Source organism: Cupressus sempervirens, chromosome 3 (genome assembly GCF_028749045.1).
Source record: "Cupressus sempervirens isolate cs-2001-9-10 chromosome 3, ASM2874904v1, whole genome shotgun sequence".
Lineage (NCBI taxonomy): Eukaryota > Viridiplantae > Streptophyta > Pinopsida > Cupressales > Cupressaceae > Cupressus > Cupressus sempervirens.
This window is the reverse complement of record NC_143120.1, coordinates 458,965,032-458,990,833: the sequence shown is the minus strand read 5'-3', so window position 1 is coordinate 458,990,833 and position 25,802 is coordinate 458,965,032. Positions and strand designations below refer to the sequence as shown.

The following is a 25,802-nucleotide window of genomic DNA, read 5'->3' as shown; positions in this document are numbered from 1 at the left end:
TGTTCAAAGATATCTGTTTACTTAGTGTGGCCTATTTTTGTTATTAACAATAATATTCCTCCTTGGATGTCCATAAATAGGGAGCACATAATGTTGTCAATGATTGTACCAAGTATTTTTTCATTTAATAGTTATCTAAATTAATTTATAAACAGTGCATCAAAATGGTCATAATAATTATGTTATGTTTATGTTCATTCAATAACTAGGTAAGTACCAAGTTAAAGATATGAACGTGTATATTGAGCCTCTTATTGACGAGTTGTTAAAGTTATGGAATGGGGTCACTATGTATGACATCTCTAGACCAATAGGAAAAAGAGAATTTCAATTCCATGCAATGCTTGTATGGACAATACATGATGCCCCTGGGCTAACTCATTTTTTTGGTATGTTATATTGTTAAGGTCACATATTTTTGGTCTGTTATAGTTCTTACACATTATTGTTGTATGCTTAAGTTGTGCACGATAATTGTACATGATCCAATTGTACATGATCTTTTAGGTCTTCAGACAAAGGAAAAATTCGCATGTCTAGTTTGTGGTCTGAAGATGAAATCTCGTCATTCAAGAAGTTTAGGAAAGCAGGTGTTCAATGAATTTAGGTACTTTCTCCACAATAATCATAAGTATCAAATTGTTGAAAAACATCTTTTTAATGGGAAAGAAGGGACAACATCAAGGCCAAGAAGAATGACACCTCATTTATGGAAGTTGGAATACGATCGATGAAATTGCCGAGGTAATGTCCAGTTTGCGGTCTGAAGTTTGAAATTTATATTTTGATATTGTCTTTTATTTAGAAATGATGTAATTGATGCTCATGAAGGTTGTCAAGACATCATCGACCAACTTCTTAGAGGAATAAAAAGTTATCCTACTCAATTTAGTAGGTTACTGTACTACACGGATCTCTTGATCGTGCATTTGTTTGATGCTATGCATATTGGAAAGAATGTAATAGAGACACAATGGAAAATATTGGATGGAAGGCGTGATAGGGAAAAAATTGCTAAAATTTGTAATGACATTCATGAATCCAATCATGTACTAAAAGATTTCATTGAATCAAATAGCAATGGAGATTGCATAAATATGAGTGCCCTTCCTTGGTTATTAACGAAACAAAAAAGTGATGCATTAAAAGAAGTCATTAAAAAAAATCCCCACAGGATTTGCTGCAAATATAAGTAGTCTTGTATCAATGAAAGGTGATTTTGGGCCAGCGTTGAAAACACATGATTGACATATCTTTGTCAACGTAAGTCATGTTCTCTATTTACAATATATTTGTAAAATTGCATGTACTACCTATGGTATTATTTCATGATATATTGAAAAGATTATTTTTTAATGATTGCAGTACGTCCCACCTGTAAGGAAACTCAGGTGCGAAAACAACTTCCTACACTAATCTCATAAGGAAAGTATGGTGCAAATCCTTTTAAAATCTTCTGCACTTACAGATTCAATATCATGTAAACAAAATTATTGCAGCCAACCATACATACAGAAATTAGATAGAGAAAGAACACATAACACAAAGATTTGCCGGTGGGGAAAAATCTTTCGGTAAAACAACCCCACCCCTCCAGAACCTGCACAATGTATTATCTTCAACACAAGATTACAATACACTTGCAATGCAAGTTCAATAGCAACAATAGAAGACTCCAGCAGCACCTCAGTACCTGCAAACTTTCATCTATCACACTATTGCATTACAACATGCAATACTCATTTTATGAACATCTTAAGACCCAAAAAAATGCCCATAATGGAGTTGGGCGTTTTTCATGGCTTAACCACCAAGAAACATGCACAATGCCACATGTACATCCAATACCAAGAAAAGGGCGTCCATCCCTTGAATAGACAATGACAGCTTGTCATAGAATCCGCCAAAAATAGCGGTCACAAGAGAAGTGTAAGGGAATCTGTCATACCAACCTATTTTTGGCATATTCTCTTACACACACCAACCACTCATTCTTGGGCGCCCAAATAGGCCTCATGTCGTAAGATGCTCTTACACCTGTCATAACTCATTCCTTAAATAGCTCTTACGCATCATAGGAATCCGTCATAACCATTTCAGCCATGATCTTCTTCACACACTTCAAGATGCCGACACATGTAAGTGATCAACATGCCAACTAGACATGTACACTCACATTTACATATTATTTGCAAAAATACATTTTACAAAACAAATAATAATAAGAATAGGAATTATACAAGGTTGAGACACCTTATTCCTAACATTCTCCCACTTTTTGAACACCTTGTAAGAGCAACAGGAACGTAACAGGAACTAACCGCTATAGGCCAAAAGGCCCATAGACTCTGAACACCATCTGAACTTCTCAGTGCCCACTGGTTTCGTTAATGCATCTGTAACATTCTTCATAGTATCTACCTTCTCCAAATTTACCTTTCCATCTTCCACCATATCTCTCACAAAGTGAAACTGCACATCAATGTGCTTCGTTCTAGCATGGAAAGTTGGATTCTTTGCAAGGCAAATAACACTCTGACTGTCACACCAAATAGTAATCTGTTCTGCATCAACACCAACATCAAAACACAATCTCTTAAGCCAAATGGCTTCCTTACAAGCATGAGTAGCAGCCATGTACTCAGCTTCTGTAGTGGACAAAGCAACCACAGGTTGTCGCTTACTCATCCAACTGATGGCACCACCAAACATAGTGAACACATAACCACTGGTGGATCTCCTACAGTCAATATCACCTGCCCAATCTAAATCCACAAACCCATGAATACAAGCTGAATGCGAAGATCTAGAAGAGTTACCATGATAACATATGGAGTAATCTGATGTACCCCTCAAATATCTGAATACTCGCTTAACTGCATCCCAATGTACTCGTCCAGGATTAGCCATAAACTGACTTAGGACTCCCACTGCTTGGGCAATGTCTGGTCTAGTATAGACCATAGCATACATAAGACTGCCAACTGCACTAGCATAAGGTGCTCTACTCATGTCCTCCACCTCACTAGAATATTTTGGACAATCATCTACAGATAACTTTGTTCCCATAGGAATAGGAACACATAGTGGTCTACAATTTTCCATGCTAAACCTGTCCAACACAGACTTCACATACTTACTTTGACTTAACCAAAGTTTTCTATTAGACCTATCTCTACTGATTTCCATACCCAAGATGTACCTTGCTACCCCAAGATCTTTCATCTCAAACTGTGCTGACAACTGAAATTTAAAATCAGAAATCATACCCTTACCCTTCCCAAACTGCAACATATCATCAACATATAATGCAACAATAAGAAGGCGATCATTTTCAACTCTGAAATAAACACAATGATCTGATTTTGATCTTACAAATCCAATTGACAACACAAAGGCATCAAACTTAAGGTACCACATCCTAGGAGATTACTTCAAACCATATAGAGATTTCTTCAATCTACAAACAAAGGATTCTTTACCTTTAACAATGTAGTGCTCAGGCTGTGACATTTAAATCTCTTCCTCCAAATCACCATGAAGGAAAGTTGTCTTCACATCCATCTGTTCTATCTCTAAATCATATGATGCAGCAAGAGATAACAAAAATCTAATGGATGTCAACTTTGCAACAAGAGAGAATATTTCACCATAATCTATTCCCTCTACCTGTGAATACCCCTTTGCAACCAATCTAGCTTTGTACCTTTCAACACTGCCATTTGCACATAATTTCTTCTTGAACACCCATTTACAACCAACAGGTTTTCTCCCTTTAGGCAAAGGTACAAGGTCCCATGTTTTATTTTTCTCTAATGAAGCCATCTCATCATCCATAGCCTCAATCCAGGAACTTACATCTTCCATGCCCAAAGCCTCTTTCACAGATCTAGGCTCATCAGTGTTAGTAATCAAAGAAAAAGCACAACTGGAATCTAACATAGAATAACCAAACCTTTCTAGTTGCTTTCTTTCTCTCGTGGATCTCCTCAAGGGCTGAGGTTGAGGTTGTTCTTCCTCTTCTTCTAAACTATCAGAGCTGCTAGAGCTCTCCTCATCATTAGACCCAACATGGTCTCTCTGTTCAGTCTTCTCAGGGGTAGGAGGCAATTGAACAACATCTTTTTTCTTTTCTTTTTCATCTAGTTGTAGCACAATAGGAGAAGATGTTAGCTCTCTAAAAATAACATTTCTGCTATACAACACCTTACTAGTCACAGGATCCCAAAGCTTGTATCCTTTCACACCAGCACTGTACCCGATGAAAATATATTTAACAGCTTTGTTTTCCAACTTAGATCTTTTCTCCTTTGGAACATATGCATAAGCTTCACAACCAAAAATACGAAGATGTCTAATTGAAGGCTTCTTACCAGACCACACCTCCATAGGTGTCTTACCAACAAGAGATGATGTAGGAGATCTGTTAACCAGATAGCAAGCAGTGGCCACAACTTCGGCCCAAAACCTTTGTTCTAAACTAGCTCCACTAAGCATACTCCTAGACTTCTCCATCAGTGTCCTGTTCATTCTCTCTGCAACTCCATTTTGCTCCGGGGTATAATAAGTTGTCTTATGCCTCTCGATACCTTGTTCTTTATAGAACTGTTCAAACTCTGCTGAGCAAAACTCACCACCATTGTCAGTTCTCACACACTTAATCTTCTTACTAGTCTGATTCTCTACAAGGGCTTTAAATTCCTTGAATCGACTAAAGACTCGTGTCTTAATTTTAAGGAAATAAATCCATGTCCTTCTACTGTAATCATCCATGAAAGATACAAAAAATACAGACTTGGAGATCGAAGGAACTTTTACAGGACCAAATACATCAGAATGAATAAGATCCAAAACATTAGAAGATTTGTGAGAACTAGAGTAAAACTGAACACAATTTTGTTTACCATATACATAGTGTTTATAGAAGTCAAACTCAAGATTGCAATCATTTAACCCCTCGACGAGATTTTTCTTTTTCAGGGTTCTGAGACCCTTCTCACCAATGTGGCCAAGTCTCATATGCCACAACATTGTCTTTTCTATAGGAAGCTTACCTTCCAAAGTGTTCGCATTGCCATCGGAACCAATAACTACAGAATTCTTCACTGCTCATTTAGATGGTGAGGATGAAGAACTATTACATAGAGGAATACATGCATCTAGCTGAAACAAAGTACCTCTCCTAGTACCCGTAGCAAGCACAATCGATCCTCTAATCATCTTACATCCATCTTTCAAAAAACAACTTGCACACCTACATCGTTCAGCATACTTACAGATAATAGGTTTCGTGCCAAGCCTGGAATGTGCATAACTCCATTGATTCCCTTTACTCGTCCATCAGGAAATTTGATAGTGACCCTTCCGCGTCCAACTATCTTTAGGTGAGAATCATCACCCAAGTACACCTTTCCACCATCGAACTCTTCATATCTTGAAAACCAGTTTCGATGAGAGGTCATGTGAAAAGATGCACCCGAGTCAACCAACCGCACATCATCAGATGCATGGGCTGCCAAAGCTACAATGAATGCATCGCCACCTTCTTGAGATTTTTCAGAACCAGAATTTAAGGCTTTCTTCTTCTTCTTAGGCTCTTTATAGTCTTTACGGAAGTACCCAGTCTTTTCACAGTTCCAACATTTTTCCTTGGACTTATTGGAAGTCTTTGACTTCCCACAGGATTTGGATCTACCCTTATTGTCAAACTTATTGTCATTTTTCTTTCCTCTTTCCGTGGATCTCCCACGAATAACAAGGGCTTCTTTTTCTAAAATGGAAGCCTTTCTCCGCATCTCCTCTGATAGCAACGAAGACACCACATCATCCATTTTGAAGGTGACTAATGTGCTTCTGAGAGCCATCACAAGATGGTCCCATGAATCTGGTAAAGAACACAAAAGTGTGTAGCAACGATCCTCCTCCTCTAACTTGACACCAACAGATGTCAACTGTGCAACCAGCAGATTAAATGCATTTAAATGATCCATTAAGGATCCACCTTCCTCCATTCACAGAGAATACAACTTCTTCCTCAGGAATAACTTGTTCACCAAAGATTTGGCCTGATACACGGCCCCAAGTCTCTCCCACAAACTATATGCGGTTTTCTCATCTAGAACATTCATAAGGACTGCATCGGTTAAATAGAGTCTTATGAGACCCTTAGCTTTACGATCTTTGATATCCCAATCTACTTGAGTTATAGTTGCTGGTCTTGTAGCGCTTGTAGTCGCTTCCCATAGGTCACAATATTCCAACATTTCTTCCATCTTGAGTTTCCACAACTTGAAATTAGTGCCATTAAATTTCTCCACCTCCATTCTTCCATATGATGAACTCACCATCTCAATCTGCAATAAGATTCAGGATGCTCTGCACAAGACTCCCACTCAACTTGAGATTAGCTCAAAAAACCCTACCCAACAACTAGGATCAAAAGTTGATCAAGCTCTGATACCACTTGTAAGGAAACTCAGGTGCGGAAACAACTTTTTACACTAATCTCATAAGGAAAGTATGGTGCAAATCCTTTTAAAATCTTCTACACTTACATATTCAATATCATGTAAACAAAATTATTGCAGCCAACCATGCATACATAAATTAGATAGCGAAAGAACACATAACACAAAGATTTGCCGATGGGGAAAAACCTTTCGGTAAAACAACCCCACCCCTCCAGAACCTGCACAATGTATTATCTTCAACACAAGATTAAATACACTTGCAATGCAAGTTCAATAGCAATAATAGAAGACTCCAACAACACCTTAGTACCTGCAAACTTTCATCTATCACACTATTGCATTACAACATGCAATACTCATTTCATGAACATCTTAAGACCCAACAAAATGCCCATAATGGAGTTGGGCATTTTTCATGGCTCAACCACCAAGAAACATGCACAATGCCACATGTACATCCAATACCAAGAAAAGGGCGTCCATCCCTTGAATAGATAATGACAGCTTGTCATAGAATCCGCCAAAAATAGCGGTCACAAGAGAAGTGTAAGGGAATCTGTCATACCAACCTATTTTTGGCATATTCTCTTACACACACCAACCACTCATTCTTGGGCGCCCAAATAGGCATCATGTCATAAGATGCTCTTACAACTGTCATAGCTCATTCCTTAAATAGCTCTTACGCGTCATAGGAATCCGTCATAACCATTTCAGCCATGATCTCCTTCACACACTTCAAGATGCCGACACATGTAAGTGATCAACATGCCAACTAGACATGTACACTCAAATTTACATATTATTTGCAAAAATATATTTTACAAAACAAATAATAATAAGAATAGGAATTATACAAGGTTGAGACACCTTTTTCCTAACACCACCTCTATCCCTCCCACACCAATTTGACAACAATATTAAACAAGTTATATATGATCTTAGAAAATACATGAGGTTAGAAGTGTTATTTCTTAGATTTTTTGTACATATATTATATTTATGACTAGTCCTACATTTCCAAAAAGACTGATCTATATGCATGTTAGCTCAGCCGAAGGAGACAATGAAAGAAACTTAGGCATGCTAGTTCCAAGTGGAATTATAACATCACATTACCTAGTTATAGACATCAATTTAATCCTTCATTCCACCCACCTCTCGATTCTCACTCAATAGTCTCTGCTACAGGTGGATAAAATGCATGAAACTTGTTGATCCCTTCTATTAACTTAGAAAATTACATACATAGGCCCCCTCTTAGGGTTCTTGTCCAGTTACATATTCATTAGATACATTAACAAAGCACTTGAATCGCTTAAAAATCCAATAGTCATCGATTGGAATTCAATACATCAGAGAAAGAAAGAAAGAAGAAATGGTTAGAAACCCTATAAAATGATTCATATTCCTCTTTGATCTGTATCAGTCATCTTGGCACCAAAAATTGTATTTCATATCCCAACGATCATTGCAGGTTTAAATCTCTATGATCGATCTTCTATCAACAATTCATGATTAAAATATTAAAACCTTTTTTACTTTTTCCTTTTTTGCTTCTTCGCAACTATCATTCATTCGATATCTTCATTGGACACGATGATGCAATGATTGGCTTTCATAGCTTCACAACTATCATTCATTCAATATCTTCACTAGATGTGATGATATAATGATTGAATTTCACAACTTCACAACTATCATTCAGACTACCTTCAACTGCCCCTATGACGATGCGATCAATTGATTTTTGCTTGTTCGCAACCTTAACCCAAGGTTGACATAAACTACCATCGAAGATGCAACCTTTAGCTTTTTGTTGTATCGCAACCTTAACCATAGGTTATTCTCAACCCTTTGAGATCATGAGAACACATATTTTTTGCTCTGTCATGACACTAACCTCAAGTCATCTTTAATCCCTTACGAACATGAGATTTTTTTGTTTTCGCTCTTTTGTTGCTTTAACTCTGAGTTATGACTAACCTTTTATGACCATGTGATCGATGACTTTTCGTCGCTTTGCAACATTAACTTTGGTTTCTCCTTAACTACCAATGACCATGCGATTCCTTTGTTTTTGCTACTTTGCAATCTTAACCCAAGGTTGACTTAAATTGCCCGCGACCTTGCGAACAACTTTCACAGCTTTGTCATGTTACTTTGGGTTATCTTTAATCACCTATGAGCTTGTGACAAGTGTTGATCTCTTAATATCCAACAAATGAGACTTGAAGATCTTAACTCTTTGTTTCATTTTGCAATGTGGGTCCACCTGCTCTTCTGCGCACCATCACAACTTAGATTTCCATTGGTTAGCATTGAGTTGTGATCATGCGATCAATGATTTTTTGTGCCTTCGGAGCTGCTCATATTGACCTGGCACTTAATGTTGTGAACATGCACTTAGTAGTCATCTATGGCATTTTACAGCTTCACAACTGTCATCCTTAAATTGCCAGCCACGCTTGCGATCAAGCGATTCCTTGCTTTCGCTCCTTCGCAACCTTTATTAATTTCACTTTATCAAAACAACCAGATATTGCTTCCTTCGATTACTTCATTCATTCGATCATTGACTTCAGGCTAACCTTGTTTGCACTATGACAACTTCAAATTGATAGTTAACCTATGAGGGTGTGATGACCATTTGAGGTTAATAGTTTCCTTTCATCGCAACTTAAAATTTTAACTCATCTGTTAACTCTGTGATCATGCAAATAATCTCTTTTGCAGCTTCATGACTTATCTTTTATTATATGAAATATAGGCTATGATTTTGCAAAAAACATTGATCTGATCCTCATCTGACGGTCTAGACTTAACCATCTCTAAGGGAAATTGACTTTTCAACTAGTGACATGGACCTCTAGATGTATTCAACATTATTGATTCAATTTTAACTTTCATTCCTACCACCTTTGACTAGGGTATTCACCATTATTAAGTAGATTGAGCATTTCTGAAAGCTTCTACCACCTCCTTTGCATTTGATCAGATTGTACTCAATTCAACTTGTTTCCACAACCTCGTGCTTGATTCTAGTGAGCTTGGTTTCATTCCTTTCATCCTTAGAGATGAACTTATTTCCTTTGGCTATTCTCTTCTTGTTTCCATATCCATTTTTGCTCATGTGATCTTTCTCCAATTAAACCTGTCTTTACCATGAACACTTGATCAAAGCATTAGGGTTTCAGAACAACTTCCCTCTCATCTAGGAAATGCATAGACTTACTCTCCCTTTTCTAATCACCTAATATGAATGAATGCATTAGATTGTTTTGAATGCCCACGTAGGTGCACACAAAGGGATAGATGAGAGGCGAAGTTCCTTAAGGGAAATCTAGACACAAACATGATATCACATTGACTCAACCCTAATTCAAGAAGTTTGAAAAATATAGGGAGATTGAAATCATGGCAACACAAACATCTTTTTCCATGTAGCTTGAAAGGGATACGAAAAAACCTTAGCATATATTTTATATTCCTAGGTCTTTAGTCCTTTATATTTCATGTTATATGCTTATGTTGATCCAAGTTGCGATCTTGCAATTCATGCTTGTTCTCGCATGATCACAAGCAGTCATTCCTTAACCACGTGAAGGGTAGTGAGGGTGTGACGCGGTCTTCTTAGCAGTCAACACAACTTCACAAGACAAAGGAATAACATCTAGTTAATGGTTGCGAGGTTGCGATCATATCACAATAGTTTAAGTTAAATATGCTTCTCATGGTTGTAGGTATTTGAGGGAAAACTATGGTTAGAGCTACAAAGTGGCAAAGGTCTATTGTGCACATGTTCGTAGGGTTAAAAGATGGAACCAGAGTTAAGGTCATGAGCATTTGACAAGGGGACACATGTCTGGTGGGCTAGGTGCATTCTAGTTCTCTTCATCTCATCGTCACAAAAGTCAGTTTCAAAGGATTTTTTCTATCGAATGAAAGTAGATCAGTCAGATCGATTTAACTCCATCAATGAGCTTCAAAAGTTTAAGTTGCAACCATGCAAAAGTCAACATCCTAGTCAAATCCAATGCTTTCACATGATCACACATAGTTAAGAGCTAACTAAAGTTTAGACTACGAAGTGGTGAAGCCTTTGGTTGCATCATTGCAAGTGATTAATGTTAAACCATTATCAGAGTGGTGATGCTGCAAAATACTCTTGATTGCACTATTGCATGTGGTCAGGATTAACCCAAAGTCAAGGCAGCGAGGTCACCAAGTCCTTCATCGCTCATTCATAGGGTTTGAAGGTGGGTTAACTACTCAAGTAGCGAAATTGCAAAGATTTTTTGTTCGCATGATCGTAGGAGGTTTAGAGTGAATCATGGTCAGAGTTGTGAAGCAGTGAAACACTTGGGTCGTAGGGTTAAATGCTAAACCCTATTTTCTAGCTGCGAGGATGCAATGAGTGAACATGTGTCTCAGTGGGCCCCAATTCATAATCCTTCATCGTATCATCACAAGGGTCAAGATTGAAGGATTTCTTTGTTGAATGAAAGTAGATCAATTGAATCGACACCACTCTATCGAAAAGCTTTAGTGATTTAAGTTGTGAAGTTGTGAAGGTCAACATCCTTAGTCAAATTCAATGTTTCACATCATCGCAGAGGATTAAGGGTTACCCTAGGTCAAAGTTACGAAGCGATGATCCCTTTTGTTTGCACTATCACATGGAGTCAAAGGCTAATCATGGTTAAGGTTGCGAAGCAGTGATACATATGGACCTCATCATCGTATGGTTAATAGTAAGGTTAAGACTTTAAGTTGCGATGGAAACACTAGCAATCAAGTTCTTGGCATTCGTAGGGTCACGGGCATTTTATGTCACACTCAATTTTAGGTTGTGAAAGGGTGACAAGGGCAAATGGTGGCTTCACATCATCGCAAGGAAATAAAATATTAGACTTATAACTACAGTGATGGTGCAAATGTTCAATTTAACATGAGCACAAGGTCACAATAGTCAAAGGTGTGAAATCATAAAAGGCTACGATGCAATGATATAAGATAAAATGAGACAGGTCACGATTTCATAGGATCAAAGAACTAATGAAAGAAATAAATTACGAAGCTGTGAATAGAGGTAGTCAATGGTCAACATAAAGATATAATGTTGGACTTGTTCATATTTCTCATGTAGCTCTTGTATAAATCTTTTCTCTTTCCTACCAGTGGCTAAGGTAAGAGTGGTTGTTTCAACATTTAATTCTATTGCCTCTTCATTTGGAGTATCCTCTACCCTTTTGAAAATCAAGTTCTCCATTAATTCAAAATCATTAGTTTGAGATTAACTAGCTCATTATACTTTTGTGAAGGTTCCCCAGTCACTATGACGATTCATTATACTTTTCTCGTTCAAGTGATCGCGCAACTGAGGCTTTACTGACTATTTTTCTCAGTTGAGGGCTAAAAGGTAGTTGAGCACTTCACTAATGCAACTCAACAACCAGAGAAACTTCACTGCTTTGCCAGGTCGCACTATAAAATGTTGCTATCTTTTGATAAGCTTCGACTGTGTGATCAATGCGATCGCCATGTCAGACATTTAAAACCTTAATGAGCTCAGATGAAAACTCCTAACCCTTGGAGAGTTTATTTCATTGATTTTTGATCATGTTAAGATCAACAATGGGTGTATCCCCACATTTTGAAGTTGTTCAAGGTTTAAACAAAGCTGGGATGCAAGGTTGTGACACATGGACTTGGTGGGGTCAGCTATATCATGAGTTTCCAAACAATGCTAAGTTGGATAATATGCAAAATGTTTTGTTCTAATTTGCCAAAGGTACAACATGTAAGAAAAGGTGGATGCTAAGTTGGATTAGTGGGCTTGATGTCTTTTAAGTGAAGGTAGTAATAGTTGGAATCACTCAGGATCGTCGATCAAATTATGATCGAACTTTAACCAAAATGGGGAAGCAACACATTGACACATGTCCGACTTCTAAAAAACGTAATACAACTTTTTAAAGTTTGAGAAGGAAGTGTTTGATTTGGCATAAATCAATGGTTAGGTTTCAAATTTTGTAGTGCGACTTGAAATATGACTATTATAACATTAATTTTGATCAATGCAAGTTCGTGTGAAGCCAATTTCGATAAAATTTATGATTCCTCTCATTATTGAGTACCAAGCAACGCAGAATTTTTAGAGTGCAAAAATATTTAGAATTTCAAATTGCATTTCCATGTGAGTATTGAAAATCTTTGGTTAGTCAAGAATTTGCAATTGTAATTGAGATAATATAGATAAAATGCCTCCACGAAGGGATTTTTCACGGAATTCTTCTTGGCCAATTTTAATATGTGGGTTATTTAACATCCATGTACTTCTTTGTATTTTTAATTAAATTGTAAAAGGAGGGTAAAAACCAACATATAATAGTTATAGCCTATGGTTCATATGAGAAGGTAGTGTTATCAAGTCAATTCCTCAGTTTTTGGCTTCTTCTATTCTTTTGAACCCCACATGGCATAACCATTGAAGATAAAAAGAACCCTATTAGTGGGTGAAATCCCTCCAATAATGAATATTTCAAAAAAAAAAAATCAACTAAGAAATAATTCTTCTATCATCCATGCATTCTCTTGACATGTAATGCATGCAGCACCCTCACAATTCACAATGTATTTTTTGATGTACATTTTTGCTTTGAATAAGTAAAACTTGGGAATAGTTATTCTAGCTGCACTAATAGCACCCTCACAATTCGCAAAGTATTTTTTGATGTACATTTTTGCTTTGAATAAGTAAAACTTGGGAATAGTTATTCTAGCTGCACTAACACCAACTATAGTGTGATCCACTCTCTACTATTTGATATTAAGTGGGGTAAATATATTTGCCCCAATCCAACAGTCACTCTCATTCCACAATTCCTATCATCTTGAACACTAGACCTATCACAATTCTAAATTCTACTAGATCTAGAGTGGTTCAAATTAGAGAAATTTTCCAAGTTGTCATAGAATGATAACACAATAGAAGGTCATAGCACAATTTCTCAATCATTGCCAACTCCTTTTATTATTCTCATAGTTAAATTAGGGTGCCTATAATTAAGACCAACCCACCATAATTTCTATGGCATACCATAGTTGAATGGTTTCATTCTATTCCCATTAACTTGGGAAATAATTGTTTATATAGTTGACGTATAATTATATTGTGCCCAATTTCTACCATTTCCTTTAATTGTTGGACAATTTTAGCCTCCTCCTCTTCAGATAAAATAGTATGTGGTCTTCAAATGATGGTTTTTGTCACCCTTGTTATCCATGACCTAAAACTAGTATTGGGGAAAAAAATTTTGATTGTTGTATCTTTGATTTAAATCCCCTTCTCTTCTACATAAGAAATTCCTTGGTTTTCTCTTGGATTTGATTGACTAATGGGTTCAACATTTTTAACAATGAGCTTTGCCTCCTCACTAGGCTCATTGTCACACAAAATGTTTGTTTCTTGTCTCTAATAAATAATATTAAATTCTTCATTAGGGATTCTATCAAATGGATCTATGAAGTGTATTGCATGAGTCATTCTAACTCTACTTCTACCTCTACCTCTTCCTCCTACCTCATTCACTTTGGTAATTTGCCTTTTTTTTAATGTCATACCCTTTCTACCTCTACCTCTACCTTTACCCATACCTTTACCTTGTGACATAAATATCAGTTTACCTACATGAGGATAATGATATAAAACTTGATAATTATTGAACAAGAAACTAAAGCCCTCAATAATTTTGCAAAATAATAATAATTTAAAAGAAATGGAAAACATTGAGACAATCATTATTTAATGTCGTCAATGTACATACAAGAAAGGAAGCATTATTAATGGGTGTAACATTACCTGGAGGTTGTAAAGTAGAGCACATAGTTGCAAAGCTAAGAAAAACATATTTGTAATTATGCACACATGGGTACAACATTTTGATGTGAGTAATACAAAATTATGTATTCATAAACATAATAATGTGTCTGTATACATAATTATACATGCACACATGTACTTGTGTATGTGTGTGTGTGTGTGTGTGTAGACACATACACACATAATTATTAAGAAAACCCAAATTCACAATAGCAATGTACCTAATTGCAAATGTTTAGTCATATGGGCATGTTCACATGTTTCAAATTTTCATTGGGAAAGGGTAAATAATGAATTCCTCATGTCACTATTATGTCATGTACATGTTTGTGTGTGTGTGTGTGTGTGTGTGTGTGTGTGTGTGCGTGCGCGCATGTGTAGACACAGACACACATAATTATTAAGAAAATCCAAATTTAAAATAGCAATGTACCTAATTGCAAATGTTTAGTCATATGGGCATGTTCACATGTTTCAAATTTTCATTGGGAAAGGGTGAATAATGAATTCCTCATGCCACTATTATGTCCAACCTCCTCTATTTAACTTGCTTTTCTTGTTTTTCCATCTTTGTAGTTGCCTTTCATTCTCATTTAACCTTTTTCTCCTATTTAACTTCTTTTTTTCTTCTCGTCATCTTCTTATATTTTTCTTTCAACTTTTATTTTCTCTCAATGCTTCCCTTTTTGTTTGGTTTTCTTTATGTTCTACATTCTTGTCCATCATTTGTTGCTTCTTGTGTCTTTTTAACTATTCATTCATCTTCCTTTCTACCTCTTCAACATTGAGAAATTTAATGTAGTCATTATACATAATTTTTTTTTTACTATCTACTCAAGAGAAGCACTCGTGTTCAACCTCCCCATGATAAAGGAGTCATCAATTGCACTAGAACTCTCAAGATTTGGCTTGTTGATGTTGAAACATTTTACCTATCTTGCTGGGTGCATGCCACCTAGTCAACTTCTTCATCACTTATATCATTTCCTTATTCAAAATCTACAACATTCTCATCATCCTAATTTGTCATGTTGGTGGAGAAATGGATTACATCTGCAAGATTAATTTCAAGAGGGCTTTGGATTGAAAGGGCGACCTCCCTAGTCTTGAAATTTGTATGTGCTCCTAAATTATTAGTTGCTTCTACAACCCACTCTATTTGGATAGCTTGTGTTGCAAGAATTATACATACTCACGTGTATTCCATACTTTCATTCTCAATACCTTACACTTGATAGGGTTATCTAATTCAGTGGTCTATGGTGGATCAGTGACACCTTCAAATGGTGTGGTTTTAATACCTCTATCTAAAACAACTACATTGTCTTTATTTAATGGGTAAGTTTGCACAAAATTATCCATCGCTTCATCAACGTACCTTGTGAAATTCATGAAAGCATATAATATAATGTGTTCTAGTTTACTCTCCAATGTGAATACATCTACCTCTGTTCTACTAGTTTGTATTTCTTCTTCAACATGAAATGCCTCACTTTTTCCCATACAATTCTATAGTATAGAACTATTTAGTGGAGAAATTTCATTCCTGTGGAACCCACTCATAATGTTCCCTCTTATCATTTATTTCTTGAATGCATAATTTTTAAGAGTTGTTAATTCTTCTTGGCCAATTTTAATGTGTGGGTTATATAACACCCATGTACTTTTTTCATTGAAGAAAATTTTAAAAGGAAAGTAAACACTAATATCCAATGATTGCAATCTATGGATCATGTGAGAAGGTAATGTTGTCAAGTCAATTCCTCAATGTTTGGCTTCTTCTATTGTTTTGAACCCCACATGGCTACCATTACCATTGAAGATAAGAAGCACCCTATTAATGGGTGAAACCCCTCCAATAATATATGTTTCAAAATATTGTATCCAATTAAGAAAAAATTCCTTTATCATCCATGCATTATCTTGACATGTCATGCATGCACCACCCTCACAAATTTCAATTTATCTTCTGATGTACCTTTTTTCTTTGAATAAGTAAAATTTGGGAATAGTCATTTTAGTTGTACTAACACCAACTAAAGTGTGACCCACTCTCTACTTTTTATATTAAGCAGGGCACATATTTTTCCAATTTAATAATTACTTACATTCCACAATTCCTACCATCTTGAAGACAAGTCTCATCACAATTCTAAATTCTACTAGATCTAGAATGGGTCAAATTATATACACTTTCTAAGTTGTCATAATATGACAACACAATAGGTCACATCACAAGTGCTCCATCACTATCCACTCTTTTAGTTATTCTTATAGTTAAATTAGGGTGCCTATGGTTAAGACCAACCCACCATAATTTCTTTGGCATACCATAGTTGAATGGTTTGATTCTATTCCCATTAACTTGGGAAATAATTGTTTATAGTTGACGTATAGATATACCGTGCCCAAATTTTATCATTTTCTTTCACTATTGGACAATTTTAGCTTCCTTCTAATATGCACCTATAGTTTTATTTTATGTTCTGTGTGTTGAACTCTTTTAGACCTATTTACTGCATGTGGTAGTTTCATAGATATTGGATTTCTAGTTGTATGAAATTGTTTCATGACTTGGATTAAATATATATTAGTGATGATTACCTAGTGTTTAGATTTCATGTGTCAAATGATGAATATGATTACTTTTATATTGACGGTGCTTTAATTTCTCTTAGTAAATGTGATTGATTTCATGGTGATGGGTTGTTGTATCTGAAAATGTGATAATTTGTACTTGTGATTTATTATGGTACTTACCCCATACTTGCATGTGTATGGTCTGTGTGCATGTTTTTACATTTTTGTCTGACATGTGTGTGTGTGTGTGTGTGTGTGTGCACGCATGTGCACGCGTGTGTGTTTGATGAAGTGACGATTACCTAGTTGATTACATTTCATGTGTCACATGATGAATATGGTTACTTTTGTATTGATGATGCTTTAATTTCTCTTAGTTAGTAAATGTGATTTCTTTCATGGTGGCGAGTTATTATATTTGAAAATGCAATGATTTGTACTTGTGATTTATTATGGTACTTGCCCCATACTTTCATGAGTATGGTGTGCGTGTCTATTTTTACTTTTTTTCTAACATGTCTGATGTGGTTGAGGGAGGCATTCATAGTCACTTGTTAGCCTAGATTTACATGATGTACCACTCCTCGCCATTACCTATTTAGCTTAGATATATATGCATACATACATGCTCATCTTTTATGCAGGTTGCAAGTATTGGGCATCGACTTCCCTAAATTGCCAAGATGAGCATGCCCTATTACAATAATTCAATGGCAAGAATGGGAAGATAATGATCAGATCTAATCCCAGTCATAGCCTAAATACTTGTCCTCAGAAGGAGGAATCATATCTGACTGTCTACCCTTTTTAAACTTGTGTCTTTCTTTGTGTATGTTATTGACTTTTACTTTGCTTGGTTTTTCTTATGCGTTTCATGAGGTTTTGACTTGGTGAATCACTTGGTAAGATAATTATTTATGATTTTTAGATTAATCACATGATATTTGAATTATTAAATACTATTTGATTTAAAGAGGAAAAAATTAAAATAAGATGATTTTTAATTCATTGAAATTATTTGGATATATATTGTAATTTAAAAGATTTAATTGAAAGTCTAAATTAGAAAATTAAATTGAAGTAATTTAAATTATTAAAGATTAAATATTATTTTATTATAAATATTTAATTAATATTGATTAAATTAGAGTTGTATTTAAATAATGCACTTCAATTATCATTATTGAATAAAATACTAAATATTATTTTTAACATGCTAGCATTAAATAATAAAGTGGGAGAAATAAAATAATAAAATATTTTAATTTTAAAGTGAGTTGAATATGCATGAAAAGTCCAAGTGAATAAATAACTATATTTTAGGGATTTTTAGAGAAAGAAACTCTAAAGAGTAGTTAGGGCTCTATATTAGAGGATCTCAGTTCATTATTACACACACAATTTTGGGGAGAAAATTTTAGAATTGGAGCAAAAGAATTATTGGAAGCTTTGAGGGGTTGGATTAGCATGGTTTTCAACAGATTGTCTAGATTATTAGCATCAGTTTAAGGTAGGGCTTAAAAACCCATGGACGTAGTAAATTCATTTGAAAGGATCTATATTCTCTGTGTCTTCCTAGGTGCCTATGAATTGAATTGTTGTTTTTAATTAAATAGATATTTGGATCTTAGAAATTTTAATATTAAACAACAAATAATATAGATGGAGAAATCATAGATCTAGCTAGGGTGTGACCAAAATTTTATGTTGTTTAAACCCAAGAATTGCTTGTTCTTCCTTTTGATTAAAACATATATTTTTCTTATTTAATAAATGAGTAAAAATAAATCATTTCCTAGAAATTCTTCTTCTTATCAAGCTGAAATTTAATTGTAACAGATATATATATATATATATATATATATATATATATATATATATATATGATTACAATTATGATTTTTTGACTAGTCACAATTCTCTCTACTGATGCCAATTTGGAGGAGAAGATAGGGCAATTTATTTACTCTATTTTGAATTAAAAAAAATCCTTTGCCAATTTGGAGGAGAAGATAGGGCAGTTTATTTACTATGTTCTGAATTTAAAAAAATCCTTTTTTTTTATTCTCCTCAATCTAATGTGACACTTGCACCAAATCGTCGAACCCAATAGAAATCATTCATATTTAAAAATATTTAACTTAATCCTTGTTCATGTCAAAAAGAGAAGGTTGACCTTATTTTAAAACATGGTACTCGGCATGATGGTACACAATTTCGAAAAACTAAAATAAGAATGGCTAATTCTAATGTCCATCTTCTTCCAAATAAAAATCCACCATAGCTATGTGGGCCACATTATCTCTTTACAAAAATAACTTAAAAAACCTACCTTTTCTTACACATTTTTCTTAAAATTACTGTCTATCCTAAATAATCGATGATTTTGTAAAGATGTCCATTTCTCTTCATTTATAATCATTCCGAACAACCTTTGAATAAGTTATATAAATGAGTTTTATTTTTAGTTTTATTAAAATATATTTTATTATATATTTATATTCTTTTTAATGTTATTCACATTAATGATCTTTTAAACTTACCTATTTTAGTTATCATATGTATATATGTGATCTCTTTATTATATAATTTAAATTGTTTTAAAATATGTATTTAAATAAATAAATAAATAAATAAATAAATGAATAAATAAATAAATAAATAAATAAATAAATAAATATATATATATATATATATATATATATATATATATATATATATATATATATATATATATATATATATATATATATATATATATATATATATATAAACTAAAAAGAAATGAGTTTATAATAAAATTGATTGTCATTAAAACTGGCCCTTACAAAACAAGTTGGAAGACTACCTACAGATTACCAACCACACAAAAGATCACCCCCTAACATAGCTTAACACACCAAAAACAACATACAAAAGAGCATAAAAACTACTAGGCATCCTACTAAGATAACCTGTAACCACACTGCTTAAAAGTAAAGAGTTTTTAAACAAAGGCAACACTGCCTTAAAACTAACCAAGTCTAAAATCCACCAAAAAAATTAGAAATACATAACCAAAAGGAGCAAGGCACTAATTAGGCTTTCCATCAGCTTTCCCTTTGAGAAGGAAATTCGCCCAGTCTTCTGCCAAGAACCTGAACAACAACTTGGAGTCCTCTTGGTTCAGATCCTCATCGTGGTTATCCTTTAGCAAATGCAGGGTAATAGCCACTGCATGGGTCCCCTTTATAGTGAACTTTGACAATAGACCGAACCTTTCCTCCAAGACCTACGTTTTCTCCCTCAGCTCCTTTACCCTCAAATTTAGAGACTCCACAGTTTCCTCTAGATTGGCTCCCGATTTTCCCTTCTCCATGTCCACATTGTCTACCTGCAAAATCAAAGAGTTAGAAATAATTTTTCCTATAGGAATCACCTGAGCTGGGGAGGATATCATCATAGGAGAGGGGGCCTTATCCACCATCTCTAGGAATTGATCATGTGTGAAGTCCACTGTATTCATCATAAGAGGTACAGAGACGTGAGTCACCTCCTTACTCTCCTTTTCGTCCCCTCTCGAACTCGAAGCAGAGGAATCTAAAACTTTCACCTCTATATCCATACTATCCTCCTTTCCCTCTCTGTAATTCAAAATTTTCTATTTCATCCATTGCTTGGGGGGTGGGGCGTTTCATCATAATCTGACTCATCCTCCTGCTACGAGGCAATGGTTGTCATTTTTTGTTTAGTATTCATCTTTGCTAGTCTCCTAGACCTTCTTCTACCCTCTCTAACCTCATCTTCTGAATCCACTAGGTTCTTCTCCTTCCCTTTCTCCAAATTCACCCTTTTCCTAGGTGGGGTCTTCTTTCTCTCCTTCGGGGACCTACTAGGAGAGGGTTGGGGGGTAGGGGCCCTAGGGCTAGTACTTCTTAGAGGGACGTGATTAGGGTGGGGGTTATGAAGAGTAGGGATATCAACCTCAATAATTCTAGGTGGTAATAGGGCCAAATAAAAATGGTATAGTTAGAACATCAAACCCTGGTAAAGGATAGTGTAATTAACACCCTTTTTCATTTTTTCCTTCACATTTGAAATTGTGTCAACTAACTCATGCAACAAAAAGAAAGGAATGAAAATGCTATCATGATGTATGAAATAGTTTATGAGGGGAAAATGATAATAATAACACACTCCATACCTCCCTTCAAGAATGAGATATTTCATCAACACTAGACACACCTCGTTCTAGGGCTCCGGATGCTTTTCCCTTAGAAACCCAACACAATGGCATATGGGTTCCTCTCCCTCCTAAAAGAAGCAACTCAGGCTAACCTCGTCTGCAAACCTTGCCACTTTTTGTCATTTCCTACCATTCAACTCAAGGCTTGTCACCAAAGCAATAACTTCCTCAAACACCTAGGACATGATACCATTCATTGTCACCCTTCTATCCTCCTAGGAATTCACAAATTGAAGCAAACAACTCTCTTCATAACCATTCATTGCCTCCATGAATGGGACCAGACCCCCTCCTTTAACATGTACCAGGTAAGGGGTTTTCAAGCATTGTCCTCAATTATTGACAGTTCAATTTGTAGCAGGTCTCCCCCCATTTTAGTATTCTTCACAACACTACTCGCACCCTTCAAAATTCTAGGTCAGGGACGAACTTTGAAATCACAGTCACACTTATGCAAAAAAGGAAGTTGCACAAAATAAAATCCATAAATGCCTTTAATGTCATGAATACCCATGTCATTTCTCAATCTTGTTCCTACGTGCTAGTTGCCACTACCCCTTTTCCACTCTGTCTCATCATCAACAAGAAACTGATGCCATTTGAAATTTGAATTATTACTTGGCATCCAGTACAAATTCATTATAAGGAAAATCATAAAAAATAAACTTGAATTGTACTTCAATTTTCTTTCCCTCTTAAACCTCACGTCTTTATAATTGGGAGTACCCTTTCTATAACTTCTTGCCATCTATCTATGATGACTTGACCCCATCATTTGACTCAGTACTGAGTTGTCACCATAATCAATATAACCATTCCATGTAGGCCCAACCATGGGTGGTTTTCTTTATTCATCAAAGGTATTACCAAATTTGGTAATGCCCCAATCTCTCTCCAACAACGTAAGCCATACATCCTCAGATCCGTTATCACCATCGCATTTGCCACCGCATTCCCCTCCCGGTAAATATGCTACAAGTCATAGTGCTTCTGGATCATTAATAACTGCCACACTTCTTCAATCACCCTTTTGATCGCCAAACCCATTTTCATATTACCCTTCATTGTGTCTATGATAACCTCCAAGTCTCCTTCAATAATCATGTTCTCCCATCCCACTCCAATTGTCAGTTTCAAGCCCCAAAGGAGAGCCATAACCTCTGAAACATTATTTGAAGACTTTCCTAAATTAACCGCACAAGAAAACAATATTCTACCATTGCTATCTCTTACCATACCCCCTCGAGCCGACCCATCCCTGCTCGTAACTCTGTCAATGTTTAGTTTAACCCAACTATCCTTTGGAGGGCACCATCTCATCCTGGCTCTTGCCAATTGCTTTGAATTATCTACCTCCATGAATCCTTCCTCAAGATTCTATTTCCTAGCTATCCTTTGTTCACCCAATGTAGGGAGAGACGATAGTTTATGCCACTTGCAATTTTGCATGTTACCCACTATCAACTTGAAAATTAATCTAGTTACAATCTCCTCACTTCTTTCTTCATTTCTAAAGACCCTATTATTTGTCTCCTTCCAAATTCCCCAATAGACATGGGGGGGAACATGTTCCACATTTGGACTAGAAGGGGGTGGTGGAATAGGCTCTGCCAATTCACAACAAATTGTTCTATCCCCTTATGGAAAACCCACTCCACCTCCAAATCTTGGAGAATCCTTCCCCAATTTTTTTTTGAAAAGCTACAATCTAGGGAAAGGAGGGGAATACTTCTTCCTCCTCTTTATAGTTATAACATCTATTAGGTATTTGGAAGCCCCTTTTTCTAAGGTTGTCAATCATTAGAATCTTCCCATGCATAGTGACCCACCAGAAGATGTTGAATTTCAGAATCAAATGACTAATTCAGATCTTCTGCCAACAATTAGGTGCCATATCATTCTCAAATATCATCCTATAGGCTTAACCAAATGAGAATTCCCTTGACGAAGTTGCCTTCCAAATATAAATATCCTCCTGAGCCACCCCAAGAATTTTGTATCCTTTAAGAAGCTCCTCCAGATCCTCCACTAGGCTCCCCCCATCCAGATATCCTAGAGGCAAATGTATCTTCCTCCACCTCCTTCTAGCCCCAATATAATCCATCACCTTATTTCCCATCATTTGCTGGAGATAATCCTTTAGGACACCAAATTTTGAACAGACCATTGATTTACCATCCAGCCAAGTATCGTCCTAGAATCTAACTTGACTACCCTCTCCCACCAACCATCTCACACCTTCCCTAAGCAGAGTTCTATTTCTTATGATATTAACCCACATCCTGGACCCCACAGGTAGATCATTCTCCTAGAGACAATAGCTATATTTCATATTCCCCAGATACTTAGTTTTGAAAATCTTACACCAACTAGCCTCATCCTTTGCCATTTTCCATCTGACTTTAATAAGGAGAGCATTATTAAAGTCAACAATCTTTTTAATTCCTCATCCACGTATACTCTTAGGTTTACACACAGTATCCCAACTCACCAAGTTGAGTTGGTTCTTTTCGTCCCCCCCACCCCTCCCAACCACAGGAAGTTTCTTTGGATTATCTCCAATTTCTTAGTCATAGCCTGAGTGATTTTGAATAGGGAAAGGAAGTAAACAGGTATAACCTGTAGGGAGGACGCCAGAAGTTGGAGCTTCCCTGCACAACTCAAGAGTTTACCATTCCACCCAATCAACTTCTTCAACATCTTTAAGAATAGTATTCCAAAATTGATTACTTACCTCTTTAATAGTAAGTGGGAGCCCTAGATAAGTATTCTGTAGGAAGGTCGTATGGCATCCCAGAATGTTAAGCACCCTCCTTTGAATATCAGGCTTCATATTAAAGAACACCTTGCTTTTATCTAGATTAATTTTTTGGCTAGCATTCACTACATAAATCTCCAAGATGTGTTTCTAGTCTCTAGCTTAAGTAACCAAAGAATCCCCACTTAGGAAAGTATCATCCACAAATTGTTGTATGACGTCTGCCGGGAGGGAGGTGGCTGGTTTAATACCTTTAATCTCTCCCCTTTCCACCATTCTCAAGAATGTTCTTCCCAACACTTCAGAAACCACGATGAATAGATAAGGTGAAATAGGGTCTCCTTGTCTAAGGCCCCTTTCCACATTAAATTTCCCCCAAGGCAAACCATTCACCAACACCAAGTAGTTCATAATCTCAATCATTATCTTGATGATTTTAATAACTTTATGATTGAAGCCAAACTTCTCCATAAATTCATTCATGAATGACCAATTGATCCTATCATATGCTTTTGAAATATCTAGCTTCAAAGCCATACTTGAATTACCACTCTTACCCATCGAGTGAAGCACCTCATGGGTAGTAATAGCAACATCCAAGATCTAGCTCTTGGCTGGCGGCACCAAGTCACTTCTTTTAGTTTGCATGCCAATCTTGCTAGCTAGGTCGGCTCACCAAGTCATCTGACCATGTGGGCTTGCCAAGTCACCCCACCAAGCTGCCTCAAAGAATTGACTCTTTTACTTGGTCACCTCTTGAAGTATGCTCACCATGCCAAATTTCTAGCTGGGTTCCCCAAGTCAACTTGCCAAGGTGGCTCACTGAGTCAAACTGGCCTCTGATGATCATTTTTTGTTCATCGACCAAGTCAGGCAATGGAGATAGGTTGACCTAGTCGGGTGACCCAAGCTAGGTTGACCCAACTGGGCGATCCTGGCTAGTGACACTGAGTTGATTCTTTTAGTTCGCTTGCCAATCTTGCTAGCTAGGTCAACTCACCAAGTCATCTGACCATGTGGGCTTGCCAAGTCACCCCACCAAGTTGCCCCAAAGAATTGACTCTTTTATCTCAGCTCATCAAGACGGCTCATCGAGTTGACCTAGCCTCTGATGATCATATTTTTTGTTGACCTAGTCAGGCGACGAAGATTGATTGACCTAGTTGAGTGACCCAAGTTGGGTCAACCTAGGCGGGTGACCCCGGTGGGTGATCTTGGCTAGCGACACTGAGTCCATTCTTTTAGTTCGCTCACCAATCTTGCTAGTGAGGTCAACTCACCAAGTCATCTAACCATGTGGGTTGCCAAGTCACCCCACCAAGCTGCCTAAAAGAATTGACTCTTTTAACTAGTCACCTCTTGAAGTCTGCTCACCCTGCTAGATTTCCAACTTGGTTCCCCAAGTCAGCTCACCAAGGTGGCTCACTAAGTTAGCTAGCCTCTGATCATTTTTTTCGTCGACCTAGTCGGGGGATAGAGACCATTTGACCAAGTAGGGTGACCCAAGCTAGGTCGACCTCGGTGGGCGATCCTGGCTGGTGACACCCAGTCACTTCTTTTAGTTTGCATGCCAATCTTGCTAGCTAGGTCAGCTCACCAAGTCATCTGACCATGTGGGCTTGCCAAGTCACCCCACAAAAATGCCTCAATAAATTGACTCTTTTACATGGTCACCTCTTGAAGTCTACTCACCATGCCTAATTTCCAACTCAGTTCCCCAAGTCAACTTGCCAAGGTGGCTCACCGAGTCGTCTAGCCTCCGATGATCATTTTTTTTCGTCAACCTAGTCAGGCGATGGAGACTGGTTAACCAATTAGGGTGACCCAAGCTAGGTCGACCAAGGCGGGTGACCTTGGTGGGCGATCCTGGCTGGTAACTCCCAG

General features: G+C 36.5%; 1 pseudogene; it reads right to left on the bottom strand.

Moving 5' to 3' along the window:
* Positions 1 to 20,539, bottom strand: part of LOC149567077 (uncharacterized) — a 36,906-nt pseudogene extending 16,367 nt beyond the window's left edge.
* Positions 20,540 to 25,802: the final 5,263 nt, after the last annotated feature.